The sequence below is a fragment of the Cyrtonyx montezumae genome, unplaced genomic scaffold (assembly GCF_038088225.1).
Source record: "Cyrtonyx montezumae isolate F1298 unplaced genomic scaffold, pur_monq_1.0 scaffold_12, whole genome shotgun sequence".
NCBI lineage: Eukaryota > Metazoa > Chordata > Aves > Galliformes > Odontophoridae > Cyrtonyx > Cyrtonyx montezumae.
The window spans coordinates 19,635,611-19,656,024 of NW_027071848.1; positions in this window are offsets into that span (position 1 = coordinate 19,635,611).

Sequence of the window (20,414 nt, forward strand, 5' to 3'; positions counted from 1 at the left end):
AAAGGCAAAATCATAAGGAAACCTAATTATTTTATATCTCTCTACAGTTTACTTGCTTTATTGATTTCACAGGAAAACTAGTTTGTCTCCACCAAAGTTTTATACAGGCTAAGATAAAGTTGACCTCCTGGAATACTTATTACCTATCTAAAGGCAACAGCATCCCATTCTCTGAGTCTCAGGTTTGACTTGTTTGCCCTTTCATAGATGGATTATGAAATGTCATAGTACATCCATAGTAGATCTTCTCTGAAAAGAGTGGTCAGGTGCTGTAATGGGCTGCCCAGGGAGGTGGTTGACTCACCATCCATGGAAGTGCTCAAGAAACATTTAGATGTTGTACTGAGGGACGTGGCTTAGTGGGAAATATTGATGGTAGGTGGATGATTGGACTGGATGATCTTGGAGATCTTTTCGAATGTTGGTGATTTTATGATTCTATGATCCAGAGTATCTAGAGAGTGCAATTTCATCTTACACTAGACATTTAGGAAGAGATATACCCTCAGAATCAGCAACTTGTGGCTAAACGATATCTCTGAAGACATCTCAAGCGGTTTCTCAAGTTCCGTGTCTAGAATCAAACCATGTCCTCTTTCATCTACAGCACAAAAGGTGGTACTAAACTGCCTAAGTGCAGCAGCCCTTTACCAATTTATCTGCCCTTAAATATCCTGTCTTGCTTCTTGTTCTAATGAAGGAAAATTGATCTCCCATAGAAGCCATGCCTAGTCAGGAAGGGTCAGGAAGAGGTCTGAGTCTCCACAAGCTACCTGAAGTCATTAGAAAAATTTATTTAGATAATTTAACCTTTCCCTATAGAGTCTAACAGGACTAGTCTCTTAACACATGTCTCTCTGATGAGTGTCTAAAATAATGTGGTGTAAATTGCACGGTCTCAACTCAGTTGTCCAAAGGTAACTTTGAGTCTATGCCACGCAACTGGTTCTTTTGAAATGCCACCGGGTATCCCTACTTGCCTCCAGCAGCTGTTAAAGAAAACTGTTGTTGTGGCTTCTGTGTTGTGGTGGATGTCTTCCAGAAACAGGGCATCTCAGATGCCAGAAGATATCTCAGTGGAAGCAACTGAATCAAACTCTCTTATCCAATCACCTGGATTGGTACAAAGCTGTCACACTTCCCGTATTTCAAAGAGCATCTTATATTTGTCAAACTTGTTTCATAAGTCCATGCTAGAAGAGTACAATGGTCTTACCTACAAAAGAGTGAGAATTATGACAGCAGAGCTGAGTTATATCCGGAATATTGATATAATGATGTTTTAACATCTATTTTTGTTCTGAAACAAAGCATAAACATCTTTATGAAAAGGACCATATAAGAAAGTACAGAGTATGGAAAATACATTAACCAGAAATGAGAACAAGGTTCTTTTAAATACTTTCGATCTACTGAACTGTATATGTTTGTATTTGTGATTCTGTGATTCAGTGATAGGTTTTTATTTTTGTTCAGTTCAGAGCAAAACAGCATTCACTGCCTTTCTTTTCCACCATGTTAAATACTTTGGATCCCCTGACAAGTGTTTTGATCTCTGTCCATAACATCTGCTGAACCTAATGTGCAAAATTCTACTTGAAAATATCAATTTGACCATACATATTTTCTCCTCGTTAAATCTTTAAGTTAACACATAGAGTGATTGCTTTGGAAAAACTAAGTAAATTTGTATAAGTCTTGATGGGTATAAAATGATTAACAGAATGGAGAGAAAAAGAACATGGTTACACTGTCAAATGACTTTCAGCAGTACACAGTAAAATGTTCATTTATCTGCTGAAAATAATACTAAATAAAAGACTAATTAAATACTCCAGCAAAGATTGTTCAAACAGTTCAATCATGGATAGTAGTACTTATTCATACTTTGTCCTCTGAGAAAGAAAAACACCTTCTTCCTATATCTGCAATTTTCTTTAGATTTAAGCAATGAACTACACTAGCCTTTCACATCAATATATTTAGCAACCTTCTTGACGAAATTTCTTCTAGAAGAAATGTTGCAGAACTTTTAAATGCCATGAGACAATGTTAGTTATGCAGAGCCTTGTAAAACTAGCTGGAGCACATGCTTGAAGAACTGCTTCCCATAGCTACTTATATCAAGCCACAGTTTCCTTACCCAAGTGGTTACAAATTCTTGTCCCATTGGGTTTTTTTGTTTGTTTGTGTTTGGTTTTTTTCATCAGAAAATCTCTCCTGCTGTTAGAACAACAAGTTGTTCCTCTCCTCCGTCTAATAACAGCTAATTCAGGATTTTTTTTTCTTAGGCAAGTGCATCACTTTGCCATCCTAAACAGTAGAAACTATGCGTTCGGAACTCAAATAAATTTCCACAGAAGTCAGTAGCTGGTATTTTGTCAAAGTTCACAGAGACTAAATCCCTGCTGTCACTTACCCCACTGACTTCGGTGTGACCAAATAGGTTATGTCCCACTGCATATGTTGCTTCCAAAGCCAAGGAAAGATTTATGCTGGTCTGAACTTCAAGTCATACTTCTTCAATAGTGAAAACTGAACTGCAAAACTGAGGTCTGATGTAGTATAACGTGAAAAAAAAAAAAAAAGGAGATCTGTAATAACCTAAAAGAAATTTCGTACATCACTGCATCACTGCAGACAAAGAAAATAAGAGATTGGCTCTTTATTTCTTTTTAATAATGTCAATCAAAAAAATGTTCCAGTCAGTAGTCTGAACACACCACGGATAGGACAGATTTACCACTTCACTTCACTGAATAACAATTTGAAAACTCCTCAGTAAGAGGAGATGGTGAAGCTTAAACTTTATGTCAACAAAATACTCCTGACAAATAATGTGTTTTCATAAAATAGCTACATGATCCTTGAACTGGAATATCTTAACAAGACAAAAAGTTTTAAAGAAAAATGAAAGGAATTTGTTAGGCATCAGTGATACTAAATGGACTTACATCTACTTTTGCTGTCATATAAAAAAGAGAAGGGACAAAGCTGGTTGCTACAGATAGCCTTGTCAACTACAGTGGATGAGAGTAATGCTATTGAGCTTTACATTGGGTTTTTCTTTTTTTTTTCAGTTTGGTTTGGTTTGGTTTTCCTTGGGTATGTGCAACTCCTTGACTAGGAACATGACCTCAACCCATGAAACTGCACTTCATTTCATAATAATTTATCATGAGCAAAAAATAATTTAATAATTATTAATGGTAATTAGTAATTTCACAATTTCATAATAATTAATCATGAAAAACTGCAATGATACAGAGACCTTTCCACCTTTGTATTCTTAAATTTATGTGGCAATTTACTTTGAGCCTCACAGATAAGTTACTGACTAGGTGATTTACTGAATAATACTTATGTTTTCAGAGTGAACGAAAGATCTTATAAAGAAGGTAGCTAATACACAACAATGACAAAAGCTTCTCACGATTAATTGCCTTTTTTACAATTTTTATTTAAATTTTATAAACATTTTCTTAAAAAATGTGAATATCTTAATATTTCTGAATTACCAGCATTGTGACAGAGCAGAATGAATGTCATTTTCTTTTTATGTGCTCATTCATTTCTCCATTTTTCACATTGTCTTTACTGCTCATGTTACACAACCATGCTCTTCAGAAATGCAAAATGACTAATATGAGACAGTATAAGAGATGAAGCATTATATTGGCAGCAAATTACAAGAAAAAATAACAATGAACATTGGAACACAGTTCTAAAAAAGATTGAAAATTGAAAAATGATAGACACTTCAGCAGTTTTTATATACAGCTCATCTAACATACTGTACAAATCTCCAGAAATAAGTCAAAACTGTGCTTAATGCACAAAGAATTACATGGAAATACTATGGCAAGAAATTGGTACCTGTGACAATACAAATGCACTGCTAACAATAGATTATTCTATTCTTGACAATTTGAGTTGCACTTTCAAAAGCTGTAAGTTCCCTTGCAGACCTTCCACAGCCTTTGTTGAATGCTTCAATCTTTCTCCACTATTCAGAGAGCCATTGGTGCTGCAAAAAGAACAGTGTTATTAAATGTAAATAACGATAGCACAATAAAGTCTTCTGTTGTACCAATGAGAACCAGAGCCTGCCTCTTTGAACAACAAAGGAAGTTTTAAAATATTTCCCAATGGCCCAAGATGGAATAAATTTTGATTAATATTTTACTTCAATTTTTCATGTGTTTTTAATTCGTAGTAATGTATGTTTGAGTATCTGAAGCTAACAGAGCTACCCAGTGTGAGACCAACTTGAGTTTTGTTAACTCATTTTAACACTTATTTCCTCATTTCTTTTATTAGTTTTCAATAATTTTATTTTGCATGACAGAGCTTAAAGAAACCACTTAATATGTGGCTTCTTTAATGCAGCAAAGTGCATTTGACTTGCAGATGTTCAAGGACATCTTATCTCATCAGCGCCATCACATCCATTGATGTATGCTCAGAGACAAGCATTCATGTGTATACACATTCATGAAATCATAGAATCAGAGAATGGCTTAGATTGGAAGGGACCTTAAAAATAATCCAGTTCCAGCCCCTCTGCTGTGGTCTGGTTGCTGCACACCAGCTCAGGCTACCCAGGCCTCCATCCAACCTGGCCTTGAATGCTTTCAGGGATGGGACATTCACAGCTTCTCTGAGCAGCCTGTGATGGTGCCACACCTCTGAGTGAATAATTTCTCCTATCACCTAACCCAATTTTTCCCTCTTATAGTTTAAAGCCATTCCCTCATGTCCAGTCCCTATCAGATCATGTAGAAAGCTTCTCCCTCTCCTGCTTATAAGCTCCCTTCAAGAACAGAAGGTTGCAGTGAGGTTTTCTCAGAGCTTTCTCGACTAAACAAACACAACTCTTTCAACCTGTCCTCACAGGAGAGGTGCTCCAGCCCAACATCTCTGTGTCCCTCCTCTGGATCTCTCAACAGCCCAACATCCCTCTTGGGCTGGGCGCCCCAGACCTGAGTGCAGTACTCCAGATGGAGACTCACAAGGGCAGAGTAGAGGGGGACAATCCCCTTCATTTTCACCCCTCTTTTGATGCAGCTCAGGATACTGTAGGCCTTCCAGGCTGCAAAAGCACGCTGCTGGCTCATGTCCAGACTTTTGTCCAACATTTGTATGAGAGAGGTGAAGATGAGCGATGAAGATGGGTCACTTTGAACTTTCACTGACCTGAATATTCCCAGCAGTAATTTATGTACTTAGGAGACGTGGTGAGATTAAGTGGGAAAATTCATCTCAAAGGTTATCATCCTAAAAATAACCTTTGAAATGCTGAGCGCTTTTAACAATAGAGAAAATTGTCGCTGCTGTTGCCACAAAGCAGCAATAGTGGTCTTTTTGAAAGCTAAAGATAGCTGCACCTACTGTGGTAGGAATTTGTCAGAGGTTCCAGCCTTTGAAAGAAGAAGCCCAGAGGTGTCCACAGGCAGAATTAGTAACATTGGTTGCAAATATGTATATGTATTATAACAACCTTTATAAAAGTTCCTGCTTAAAAAACAAACTCTTAAAAGGGTCAATTTAGCAGGAAAATAGCAGAAAGAGGTCACAGTGCTGCTGGAGAAAGGAAGAATGCAGCAGGGTTTCTTTTTTTATGAATGAGAATGAAATAAAATTGCATTAGACACTCTGTCAGAGAAATAGTCCACAGGATAGCCTTGAGCACTGGCAGTCCTGACAAACAGCAATGGGTGAGGTGTGTGGGTGGGTGTTCTTTATGTGCTACTGGTGACCACCATAAAGGCTAATAAGAGCAGGTGAAGAGATGGAAAGGGGAAAAAGAATAAAACCTGGGCATCCTTTCTAATGCTGTGAGATAGCAAAGGAGAAAGGCACTGCTGGAGGCATATCATACATTATGCAAGCAGTCACAGCTGTCCAGCTCATCCAGATCCTCAGTGTGGTTAACACCAGTGTAACTAACGATGCCAAATGTATAATGAGTGAGCGGGGGATGGGAACAGCCTTAGTCACTGAGAAATCTTGAGATTCTTTACAGAATGAAAACAGATAACAAGAGAAGGACCACCACACACTCCGTAAGGAGAAAACCTACTGCCTGGGACTCTTACCAGGAGCTCAGTGTTGCTGTTCCCTACTGCTTCCCATCACTGGTGTGAGCTGAGTGATGCACTGGGAGCTATGGAGGGCCAAAAGTGGGAATGGTGGTGGAAAATTGAGTTAAAATGTTTCAGTGATTCTATGAATGAAATTTATGAGGTATTGATGATTGAAATGCACACAATGAAGGATTTGTATTAATCAAAGATCCTGCAAGGTAGTCTGTAGCCACTTCTGCTCCCTCTTGTTGGCTTAGGGACTGTATTACACTGTATGGCCCACTGGGCAGCCCCTCCACTTACTCATTCCTCCTCCAGCCTAGGCTCGTAAGTCCTCTCCCATGATGGGAGGAAATAGAAGCACAGAATCATGGAATTCTTAGGGTTGGAAGGGACCTTTAAAGATCATCTTGTCCAACTCTCTTGCAGGGACATGCCCACCCAGATCAGGTTGTCCAGAGCCTGATCCAGCCTCACCTTCAAAATCTCCAGGGGTTGGGCATCCACTATATCTCTGGGCAACCTGTTCCAGTGCCTCACCACACTCACTGTAAAAGACTTTTTCCTTATGTTCAGTCTAAATCTACCCTCTTTAAGCTTGAAGCCATTTCCCCTTTTTTTATACCATGTACCCTTTATCCGGGTCTGTCCCTTCCAGATATTGAAAGGCTGCTATCAGGTCACATTGGAGCCTTCTCCAGGCAGAACAGCCCCAGCTCTCTCAACCTGTCCTTGTAGGACTGGTGTTCTATCCCTTGGATCATCTTTGTGGCTCACCTCTGAACTCACTCCAACAGTTCCATGTCTCACATGTACTGAGGACTTCACATCTGGACGCAGTACACCAGGTAAGGCCTCACCAGAGCAGAGCAGAGGGGCAAAATCACCTCCCTTGCCTTGCTGGCCACATATAGCCCAGGATATGGTTGGCTTTCTGAGCTGCAAGTGCACACTGCTGGCTCATGTCCAGCTTCCCATCCACCAGTACCCCCAGGTCTTTTCCAAAACCCAGCTTATATTGGTAGGGAGGGTTGCCTTGACCCAGGTGCGAGATGATGCATTTGAAACTCATGAGGTACACCTGGGATCACTGTTTAGGTCTGGCATCCCATTCCTCTGATGCGTCAACCACACTGAACAGCTTGGTGTCATCAGCAAACTTGCTGAGGGTGCACTCGGCTCCAATGTCAATGTTACTGATGAAGATACTAAAGAATACTGTTCCCAGTACTGACCCTTGTGAGACACCATTCACCACTGATATCTGTCTTGACACGGACACTACTCTCTGCGCTCAATCTTGCAGCCAATTCTTCATCCACCTAACAGTAGATGCCCCACAAGGGCCTTTGCCTTGCTCCTGGAGGAGCTTCCACACTCTCTGCTTCTCTTCATTCTGCTTCCCAAAACATGATTGATTTTCCTGTGTCCTTGTGCACCCAGTGTTGCTCTGACAGTACAACAATGCAGCATTGCTAAGTTACAGAAAGTCTTGAGAGGTCACTAGTATTACAAAAAGGTGATGCTTTCAACAGACATAACTCTGCTTCAGTATCAACACAAACAGAATCTCACCAGGGTAAACAGAAACTCACGAGAAGGTGTTCACCTTATCTGCAACTACTGATAGAGCTCAAGAGCAGTACCTTCTATGTTATCTTTTTATTCCATATAAATGCTGAAAGTGCATCATGACACACAGATTCTGTTTGCAAAACCTGCTGTAGCTTAAGAACTTTATTTTCCACAGCTCTAATCACATGAAACAGCACCAATCAAATATATAAGTGGGACAATTTGGGAATAAATGGTCACAGCAGCATCTCTGCCATTGCATACTTTATCCTTCAAAGGTGCTTCTTCTAGTAGCTTCCTAATCTAAAATTCTTCTGTTCCATAATCTTTCTCATCAGACTCCCAGAATCCTACAATGGCAAACTAGCCTGTCAGATGACAACAAGCAATTTCAAAGACATATGAAAAAAAAAGGAAAATTGTTTCCATCTCCTTGAATGAATTGCCTTTATAGATCTGATTTCTGTAGTGATCGAAGTGGACTTGGTGCCTCAGAGCAAAGCAAACACATATGTTTAGGAAGGCTTTTAAACTACTTGGCACCAAATCACCTCTTGCCACCCAGAGAATATTTTTCAGCCTTAAGGGCTTCTGATGTGTCTGAAGCACTGCCTTTCAGACTCCACATTTCTCTTTGAGATACAGTTGGTGGTGTGGTGCTATGTGTGACCTCAGACATCTGGACTCGCTGTCAGCCAGAACCTTCAGCGTTTGCAGCACCATACTGAGGCTCTTTCACATCAGATGGAGAGAAAAATATTCCCAGATACTGGCTCTCTCCCAGAAACTGTACTTCCCTTGGATCTCACCTCATGTGAAGCTCGATATGAACTGAAAAGAGAGATGGGTTATTGGCTTATTTTACGCAGCCTGCCTGTTGGCTTTATTGTAACAGACGACAGCTCCAGCCTGGTGGAAGCATGACTGCATGTTGCTTTCTGCATATATACTATTTTGCCTGCTGTTTCAATTTGATTCTGTATTTTATCATTGAAGAGTATAAGACAGATAAAAAATATTTCACTTCCATAGCAAAAAGTATATGCCAGATTTTTGCAGATACTCCTGCAAAAAAGATAAAAGTGTGCAGGTAAAACAAAAAGAAAAGGCAATCTTTACTTATGCTTACAAACTAGGACACCATTTGAATTAAAATATGTGGATTTCTTCTGTCCAGGTTTTGTCTGGGTATGTCCTGGACTGCCCACAGCTTTGCTTTGGCTTGTTTAGCTGTTTGCAGCAATTTACTGATGACAAGGTGCATAATTGCTTAATTTGTTTTATTGCTGTTTAGCTTTGGGTAATCATCTGGTATAACCACAATTTTTGAATAGATAGCATTAACAAGATGTTGTTTTGTGTAGAACTAAATACGTGACACTAGCAAAATGATGCAGAGTAAAGGAATGGTGTCACCGCAGAGATTTCAACAGGGGATGATAGAGTGTGAAGTATTGAGGAGTACGGGCAGTGGAAGAGCACAACATGGTACAGGAGACCCCAGAGCTGTAAACAGCTCATCACTGATCAACTACCAGTGGAAGAAGTGTCATCCTGAGAACTAGGAGCAAAGTGTCAGGTGTGATAGAAGATATATAACAATAGCTCCATGTGGGGAGCAAGCTGGAAACAACAGCATCATGCTCCTTGCAAATGAGTTGACATGCCAATGACCTGCAACACTGACACACAGAAGCTTTGCAGTTTGGGATAAAATGTAAGGTGATGCATATAAATGGAAAAAAGGGGCAGGCGTCAGGAAGTGAGCATAAAGCGATTCTACCTTTATCGTATTGAAGTCCTTTTTATAATGCTATAATTTTCTCTGTTTTTGTTTGTTTGTTTGTTTGTTTGTTTTCCTTGTAATAATTAGATAACGACTAAAAATAACACCTTGATTAGATAGTTAAGATTTAAATTACACTGGGAATAAATTATTGGCTTTGTTTGAAATTTGTCTTTATTTCTACACATAGCAAGATTTTGAATATAATGGTGACTGTATTAATTTTAGGACTGGAGCTGTTAGTTGATGGCATGTGAAGAATTAGATCAGGAACATAAGAAGAACTGTGAGGAAGGCTTTACACACACAGAGGTGCAAATCTAGGAGGTTTCAAAAAACAAATGAAAAATGTGAGAAGAAACAAGGAAGTCCAAAGAACAATGGCTTGAATGGAGCTTGAAGAAGGAAGGAGAGCTTTTGTCCTACAAAAAGACTCTCAGGAGATAGCTTTGATAGCTATCTTCTAGTGTCCCATAAGGCTGAAAGCAGTGCTGGTTAATGTAGAATGATTTGGTAAAGAAGGGTAATTAAAATTTAATTAGGAAAAAGAACTATGGAGCATGAATATAATAAGAAGACTTTGATTGTCCTGTTCATTTTCTGCTTAGGGACTGTACTGTTATTCATGCAGATGGTTAGATTGTGGTTTAGAGAAAATTGCAAGGGGTCCCAAATCAACACTCTCACTAGCTCTAGCTTGCTTTAGGAAGAGAGACTAGAAATGGGATCTTTCTCACCCCAGGGGATTCCTGTGACCCTGGATTATTGCTATTCTTGAAAAACTCTCTTCTTATTTTTCTGTGATTATTTTTTAGGAATTTTTTGGTCTGGTTTCATTCAGCATTGGAAAAAAATGGATTTGAAAGTTTCAAGAAGTTTGTGCTTTTCCAACCTTATTGAAATCTAATGCCAATTTCAACTTTCTGCCACAGGTAGAGTAATTCACATTGGAAAGCAGAAATGAAGAAATGGGACATTATGATGAGAAGAGAAGGATACTGTGGAAAATTTTTAATTTCTGAGTCCAAGAACTTAATGTTAAAACTACCTAGGCAATGAGCCCATAAGTAGCAGTTCTTCTTCCCAAAAAATAAAACCTAATGATAGGAAACCCTCCGTGCGGAACCAGGAGAAATTGCTGTTATTTGGGCTAATTGCAGGACACTGTTAGCACATATGATAATCTCCTATTGTCCAGATGGAGAGCTGCTCTAGCAACCAGTGAAGGCTTTGATTTTGGCCTACATCCTTTTGATCCTGTTTTTCTCATATTTCAGTGATTATAACTAAGATTCAATGCTATTGATACATACTAGTATAATTTGTCTGCTGTTGGAAGAGATAATGTCAATGACACTGTCAAATATTTTTTGTTATGTACTTTAGCACAAACTTCATGACTATTTCTCTGATGACAGTATCACTTAGAAGTAAGAATAATACACAGGAGAATGACAACAAAAGTAATCTCTGACAAGGATAAGTGGTTTTAGAAACGTTTTTCAGGTAATGCAAATTCAGAGGGATTATTCTGTACTACAAACAAAGCACTTGCAAGCACACTGTGATGACTGCTCTTACTATGAACTGCATCTATGTTGTGTGCTCTTCTTTGGCAATAGGAAAGGGATTTATGAGAACACGAGTGTCCACTAACAATTCCAGTTTGACTTGTGTGAGCTACCCACAGTCTGTAATGTGGAATGTAGTAGAGTATTTTTTATGCCTTTTACATTGTGTGGCAGCAGATGTTTAAGGTTCTAAATAAGTGTACTGTGAAAACAAAAAATGAAAGTAACTTGGATGAGTTTATAAGAGGTTATGGGATGAAGTGTCTTTGTTTCCTTTCATATTGATTTATATATATTTTTTTTTATATATCAAGTATTAGATATATTTAGTAAACATTGAATTAATACAGTATTACTGTACAGTAGGGATATTAAATTGTCAGTAATAAATCCTTGCATTCTAAGTACCAAGGCATATAGAAGTAATTATGGTTGACTTGACAGTTACTACTGCCATGAATGTAAAATAATATGCTCCATCTTGGAGATAAATATAAAAAATATACTAAGAAAAGGGGGAAAAAGATAAAGTTTTAGAGCTCTGGAAATTCATAGGAAGATAATAAAATTCATTAGGGAATTGCAGGAGGGTACTCCTGTAGGTGGAAACCATCAGCTTAGCTCTCCATTGTGATGGAAGTCCAGGCTCTGAACCCATGGGCAGAACTACATCAGAGAACACAGACCCAGTACAATTTCTACAAGGATTTATCATCCTGGATTCTCAGAAGTCATGGTCCAAAGCCCAGCTTACAGACCATGGTTTCGTAACTCAACTCTTCAGCAGGTCAGATTAGCTCAGGCACAGCACCACACATCTGGACCAGCTCTGAGCACAGACAAAATGATCTCAAACCTCACTGCATGTATTCATTTAGACATAGTATCCAACTTCTCAAACACATTTTTACTGTGATTGTCAAATTCCCTGTGGCGACCGTTTTGACAGTCCCAGTCAAAATACAACTGTGTAATAATAAGTTCTCATGTGGCAGCTGCTCATAAAGTCCTCGGTGGACACCAAGAGACAAGAGACATTAAGAACTTCAGCTTTAAGGATGGCATGAGTTTGGTAAAATCTTTTAGAGTGTTAAAGTATCTAATGATATTGTTTTCTACACCTCTGGAAATCCAATCCAGCAACAACAACTGTATTTTTCCTTTTTTTTTTTTTTCCTGTGAAAGAATAGGAAACTAATTTCCATGATCCTCAGAGTAGAGCCTGTTTAACTTAGTTTCTTAAGACAGTTAGGCTCAGGAAAAACTGATGTTTCCCCACCATGACACTATCCATTCCCAATATATAATCAATAGAAGTTAATAAAAGCTTTCAGTGTAATTTTTTTTTGTTTGTTTGTTTATTATGGGATGAAAAACACCCCGTAGTAGTTACTACAATACAAGTAAGTCATCACATATGCATAGTTATGGACCACAGCAAATGTTTTACATGGTATAATCTCTCATGCTCACTTGGACCTGAGTCTGCAATTAACTGAAAAAGCTGTATTAACATACTTCGTTTCCTCATTCTTCACTAGCTGTAAAAAATGCACTTGCATCAAAAGGCGCTTGCTTATCTCATCTTCCTTTTGGAGAATAAAATATCTTAGATCTCATTCATTATTAACTATTTTAATCTCATCAGCTGTCATTCAAGATGCTTTGGGATGAATAACCAGAAATATGAGTCACTGTGATCTTTTTTATCCAAAATATGTCCGGTTCTACATACAGTTTCCCAGTAAGATTGTCAAGTTATTGCTGCTTTCACCTCTATATTTATCTTCTTGAGATTGTACAGATATATATTACCTCTGGAGGAGCAATAATTTTGTGCAAGTATGTAATCTATTCCAGTGTTGGAATGGATCAAATCATTTCACACTTTTATATAAAAATGAGGGAGGGAATAAAACAATCCTTAATATCTATAGCTGCTTTCTTAAATCTTCATTTCTTGGCCAGCATAATCCAATGCAATGAAACACTTGTACAGTTCTACAAAGATCTGCATCGTGTTGATACAGACACTACTAAATCAAGAGGAGACCATGCAGGAAGACTTCTGATTGCCCACACCTGAAAAATGCTGTTTTACTCCCTGTTTTAATTTTGGACCATTCCAAGTAACACTTTCAATAGAGTAATAATGATAGGAAAGAAGGGAGTAGTTTCAAACTAAAAAAAGAAGAGATTTAGATTAGATACAAGGAAGAAATTCTTCACTGTGAAGATGGTGAGGCACTGGCAGAGACAGTCCAGAGAATCTGTGGATGCCCAGTCCCTGGAGGTATTCAGTGCTAGCCTGGATGGGACCCTGGGCAGTCTGATATCATGGATGGCAACTCTGCCCCTGACAAGGAGTTGGAACTGGTTGATCTTCAAGGTCTTTTCCAACCCAAACCATTCTATGTAAAACAGTGCTCAGTTCCAAGTAAGGAGATACCTCAGTGAGGGGACAAATACCGAAGACTGTTATTGAGACTGTACCAGATCCGACTTTTTCAATCTTGCACAGTCCCAAGAATCCCAAAAGTCTCTTTATTTTCAAAAAACATCATGAATTTGCATCTCAGACCAGGCAACACAAGCCTCAGCTTCTTATTGGTATGTTGCTACATGGAACTTACCTTATTTCTCAGCTTTCATCTGAAAAAAATGACTCAAAGGAAAAATTATACAGGAATAATATTGTTCTAGATCCTGGACCAGTTGCTACGACACTCATGGCAATATTGCATTCTGATGTACTATGATTTAAACCTTATCTGAAGGACTACAGTTAAACAATATCAATGTGACTAGCCTGCTGTAGGTCAGGATAGTTCTGAATGGTGCAGAGGTCCTCTCCACCTTCTCCATCATTTGACCTTGGAGTGACAAACTTTTCATTCAAAAGGATGATTTTAATAGCATAGATGTGTATCTTCTGAGGTTTAGAAGCAGGGACACAGGGCCATCTGCTAATGTCCTTGTCTGTTGTTGTTTTAATAAGGAAGGTTGAGAGCAACTCTTTACCTAAAGCAAGTACTTCATATTCGTGTTTGGAGATCTAAATCTGCCTTAATCTTGACATGAATGATATACCCACATTGTCTCTAAACCCAGCACTCATGCAATTAATCTTTCCTATACTACAGCTGGCTGTGTCAGTGAAAGTCTGTTTTGTTTTTGAGGATAGTAAGATTGTCATTTACAAAAAAATATATTGATCATGAAGAAAAGTATGCTACAAAACCCTGCAGATGGTCAGAGAAAAACATATACCAAACACTCTAGAATTTAGGACAGTAGATAGCAGTATTGTGGATATGCTGTGGTTGTCTTCATAAAAATTCTGAGCCCATTCAGTGATTTTTTTTTTTGCATATTCTCATCTACACCAGGTCAGGTTATTTTTAATTATGCACTTCTGCAGCTTTCAAATGTAGAGCATCCATTTTCTATTGAGAAGTTCTTTTCAGTTAATTTTCTATGATAGAAAATGAAATTTCTATGTGAGCCAGCCACTATATAGTCTGAGGGAAGTAATATCTGGGTTAACAGACAGTTTTAAACATGTTCTCTCAGGCCTTTTCTCTTCCCCTTCAGTGTTCTCAGCTTGTCTGCCTCTTCTTAACTGCTTGTTTCTTCAGTACCCAGGCCAATTGTGATCTACTTGGAAAAGTAGACTGGATATATTAAAATATGTCTTTTCATAGAAAGTGAAAATTTAGAATAATCTGTAACAGAAATGGGTTGGAGAATAATACCCAGAATAATACTGAAGGAATGCTGAGTAGATCAAGACACATTGCATAAGACGAAAAGTCAGCATACTAGCAAATATCTGATCAGTTGCCTTCCCTGTATATCTTTGATCTTAATTTCAACAGAAATGCCAAAAATGAAGAGAAATATTTCATCTTGTAAATTCAATTGCTCCATACTTACTCATGTTATCAATGTAATAGATAAACTACCATCATGTTCACGAAAGCTGGATGACCACGATATAGTTAGTTAGTGACTTAAAATCTGTGCAGGGACAGATTTTCACAGTTGACCAATCACTAAATAAATAAGATTTAAAAAAACAAGCTTTCATAGAACAAAAAATGTCTGCACGTGTTTTATGTTATAAAGGTTTTCATACACAGCTCTTTATTTCAAGATTTCCAGACCTCCATTTGCAAACATACAAACCTACATCATAAACTCCCAGTCTTGAGCCAGTGCTATATACTACCTTTAATATCAGCGGCCTCTATTTTCCTCCCAGCAGGAATGCTGGAGTTCAGTGCCAATAGTTTGGAGGTAGGCTGATGGTATCCAAACTAAAGGAGTGCTGAAGAAGGCCTATTTTGTGCCTGAAAAGCATTAGCAGGTTCAGTGAAAGAAAAATCCAAGTTACAATACCTTCAGGACTTCAAAATGACACTCATGACAACGTTGCATTGTGTCCTAATGCACTATGATCTATCTCTTATCTGAAGAACAGACATTTCAGACTCTATAGAGGCAGCGTGTAGTACTTTGTATTGACATAATGATGAACTGCAGTCCTACAGGACCATGTTTAGATCATCAGATTCACTCAGAACTTTAGACTAAATTATCAACCACAGCACAAATAATAAAATCTCTTCAGTTCAATTATCTGGCCTAGTCTGAGAAATCAATGCCTCCAGTTCCTACCCTACATTTAAGTTCTTTGTGATGGATGTAACAATAGAGGGTTTCCATCAAAATAATTTTGAAGAGAACTTGTGAGTCATGTATCAGGATCTTCATATTAAATTCTTTTAATCAATGAACATTAGACATGAGATTTCCTCAAAAAAGTTATTTACATGCACTGATGCAGTCAAGATGATAAGAAAAGAAATGTTTTGTTTTAGGAACAGGAGCAGAAAACAGTGATTAACTTTAGGTAGATATAAAATTCTAAAATATGATAATTTACAAGAAAATATTTTCTTTCATGTCATTCTTTCAAAAAATAAAAAAAAAAATCAGTCACATCTATATTGCCTGGAGTCCCATATTAATCTTATCAAACTGATTTCTTTCATCTCAATGTCATTTTGTCATTTCAAATGTAGCTGAGATGTCCAGACACCTTTGTTAATAACAAGGAACAATACAAAACCAGTAGCCATAATCTCTTAGTAGAGGTATTGCATGATAAAAATGCCAAAATAATATTCTGGAAATGGGGGATTCTATTTCACATGCTGCATGTGACTATGACTAGATCACTTAGTGGATTATTCAACCCTAAAAAGTAATACCAGCACAATCTTACTTCACATATCAATTTTGTACATGCATTCTTAATTACATCTGCTTGTGTTAGAGAGAAAAGAAACATGTTTCTGGTGTCAGCTCCTCTGAGGCAACACAGATAAATGAGTGAAAGGTGGATTCTCTCTTCTATGAAGAGCTAGTACATCTCATATGCTGCATTCCCAGCAGTATGAAAGCCAAAGAAGAGTCACTAACATTTCAGAAGTTGGTAAGTTAGGCAGAAGATACTGGGGCCTAGTAATATCCTGTACTACTCTATGCATTGCAAAAAAAAGTCAAATTCATTGTTGTACCTCAGACTGAATTTTCAAGAGTGCCATTTGGGAACAACAAAACTATTCTTATCTATCACGTTTATGTTGGGAATCACTGAGAAAGTAGAGAGCTATAGTTCTAGGCTTTGAGCTCAGAATAAGCCTGCACTGTAATTGTGCTCTACTTGTGGGTGAAGTAAGATCTGAACTGACTGCTAAATGCTCTGATGTCCAAAGAAGGAAGGTGTAATCAACATTCAACATTACCTCTATGTGAGTATTTTATATTGCTGAACTCCAGCTCCTGTTGGAATGATGCACTGAGCATTGCACAGAAGCCATGCAGTAGGAGCAGTGCTGCATTTGAGGGAAGTGGGCAGAATTGGCAGAAGAAAGATATCATCTGGAAGGTTGCCACACTATTAACTCCCGCACACAACCAACGTAGGGAGCTCTGTCTGGTGCTTGACACCTTGGAAGCAGTGTGGACCCTCTTTGCCATTAAAAACAGGGTTGTTCTTTGATCTAAAAGAACGAGTCATAAGAAATGCTACAAAATAATCCTGACATATTTTACTATGAAAAAAGGATAACCTGATCAATCCTATGTCATGTTACCTTCATGCGAAAATATAGTTCTAGCATTTATTTTGTGGATTCTTCAGGTTATGCAAGGAGATGTGAGATCGGGCTCCTGGATGCAGGCAAAGACAGGGCTGAGACTGTGAACTCCAGAACCACATCCCCAGAGACAGCCTCCCAATTCAGGTGTCCTATTATCTGAAGGCCTATGACTGTTTACTGGAACAGACATAAGTAAATTAAAGCTCACACTGAAATTAAGCCATTCCATTGTAGCTGTTAGCGTTGTACTATGACAAAACCAGTATCAGAGATCATTCCCAAGCCCTGTGGGTAAAGACAAAAGAAGACCCAAATACATTCGCTCACTTCACACATATTCATGGTGAGGAGTGTGTCAGCAACATGCAGTTTATCTCAACCCAGAGGGTTCCATCCATAAGGCATGTACAGAAACACATCACAACAGTGATTAATCCTCCACCAGCATCTCTGCTTCCTTAGTCACTTTGTAGCTTGGAAGATACCCACTTTTAGAATGAGCTGACAATGGGAAGTGAATATTTTAATGGATTAAATAAATTATCTCCTCATTATTTATTTGTAATCACATGAAGGTTTCCTTTCATACCATAATTCTAAAAGATGAATCCCATTTTATCAGTGTACATATGTGTGAGATTATGAGTTTATTGAAAGGTGTTCAAGACAATTTTCAAAATCTCTATGTGATAACTGATTATATAAGTAACATGGTTCCATCTATTTTTCCCTTGCTAGCTGAGCATAACTGTCAGCATTTGGGCCAGTGCAGTGCTGCATACTTAAGACGAGGGTGGTGGTTTAGGGATAGGTTGTAGCTAAGAGAGATAAGAGCTGCATTAAACACTTAAAAATTCATCTTTTCTGAACTACATAAGACATCACTTAGACAGGATCCTAAAAAATCCCCAACCTCCTACACTATTGATATAAGTGGTGAATTTGAACTTAATTTTGGCTCACACTGCTCATACAAATGAATCATCTGTGGAAAGGCTAGGCAAAAATTATCAAGAGCTGGTACTTCTATGGGCCTGAAAGGGTTGACTGATCTAATCTTGTCCATGGAGACGGCGTTAACTTCACTACCCACTTGACATACTGGAGGGCATCAGGATGTTGTAGGCATAACTGGAACCTCTGTAGATGGAATTGTGAAGCAATGGTACAAAGTTAGAAGGTAGGATCTGCTCAGGTTGCCCTGCTACCCCTATAGTCAGCCTCAGCCTCTTGCACTAACCTGCCAAAGGTTAAATAAAAGTTCATTTTGGCAGTACTTACCTATCACACTCTCTGCCTCCTTTCTTTTTTATAGATAGATTGTTCAAATACACTCCACACATAATGTAAGTTTATCTCTCATTTTTTGGCAGGATACTGTGACCTTTGAACTAAAATATCCACAGCCTGCTATCGTAACAGAGCTGCTGACATGTCAGTATAACCCAGCTTGGCAGGCATCTGTGCAAATGCTACAGAAAGTTTTATTGCTTAAAAAGTACAGCTTTTCACTAGCTTGCACTCTTAAAAGAGTGAAGGGCTCATGTATGATAAAAGGAACCAGCCACTGAGCTAGTAGAGGCTACTGAGACTACTTTTGAGGCTACATCTCCTTCCTGTTTTCTAAGGAACAAGAGAAGATGGAGATGCAGAATGGCTTCAGGTTAAAGTTAAATTGCAGGACTGGCCACAGACAACATTAAAGAAGATAGCACAGGATGTATATTTTTACATGGGGAAGGGCAAAAATGTGTGAAAAGTTATGGCATATCAGGTAGAGAAGATGTTTGCCTGTGTTCAGATTTCAGAAAGGTCACCCAAATGGCTGTTGAATCCATGTGCAAAATCAAAGGAAAAGTAAGGATGGTTTGTGTGATGTCTATGATTTAAGGAGAAGAGTATGGCAGCAAATCTAGGCTGTAAAGTAATAACTCATGTCTTGCTAACAGTGGACTTGATCAGTAATTACAAGTATCCAAGATCCAGAAAAGATTATAATCTGTGCTGAATGCCATGCTACTGCAGTGAAGTACTGCTGGCATGTATGTTAGTTAGGTACTCATCACATATATCTTGGATGACACATATCTTCAACATTTAACTTGAGTGTTGCAAGCACATTTCTCTCTGCTTATGAAAAGACAGAGTACGGTAGATGGCATCTCAACACATTGTAGACTCTATTCCAGCAAAGGCACAAACATCTCCTGATATCAATGTTTAGGCCCTTGCTCTGGTTTCCAAGTAGGCTCGGCTATTCAATCAAGAAGCGGTACACTGAGAAACAATAGGACTAAGTGAGTTGCAATGTATTGTGAGTTATGATGACAAGGAATAGATAGGAAATCTCCAAGCACGTTGATCAGTCTTTCCCTGTGACACGGAAAGGCATTGGTAAAACACATTTCCATATGCTCTTTCCAGCCTTCAAATGTTTCAATTGCAAGTTAACAAGCTTTGGGTCACTCTGGCTATTTAGATCCTCACTGAAACAACACAGTTCAACCACTTTTGGTCTGACTGTTTCAAACACTTTTTACAAGTACTGGCTTCTTTTTTCTGACTGATCCAATTGAGCTTGGCCTCTGGAGGTCCAAGCAGCTGCTGCTAACAGTGACTCCAGACAACCTTCTAAAAGACAGCTTATTACTTCTAACAGAATTAAACTAGCATGGAAGTTTACTCACATCTCGCCTTAACTTATACATTTTATAATATTTTGGGGGTTTTTTTGTCCATCTGTGATGTTTGGACTGAGGTGGACAGGATCTTCTGCACTACTGCCTCAATCTCCACAAATATTGCCCTTCCCCGGGTAGCTTCTCCTCTCTGGGAAGGTTTTTTTAATGAATGGGTGTGCTTTGATCTCTAGTCATAGAAGTGGGACAATAAGCTTGTTAACCTGAGCCTGAACCAGGTAGGTAGGCACTTCTGATTGATAGCTTGCCCATTGTTCTCTGAAGGACTCTTGGTATTTTCCCTGGGGATATCTTATCTCTATCACTGAGCAAGCAGGAAATGAAACATAGATTCATAAAGTTTAAGCCCAGAAGGGACCATTAGAGGAGCTACTCTCATCTTATATATATCAGAGGCTCCTTAATTTCTTCCATTTATCCTTATAGTGGGTTCAATAACTTCTATTTGACTAAAGTGAGTACTCCTCCTAAGAGATGCGGAAGATTTAAATTCATGCAGTCAAAAAAAGTATCAAGCACATAAACAG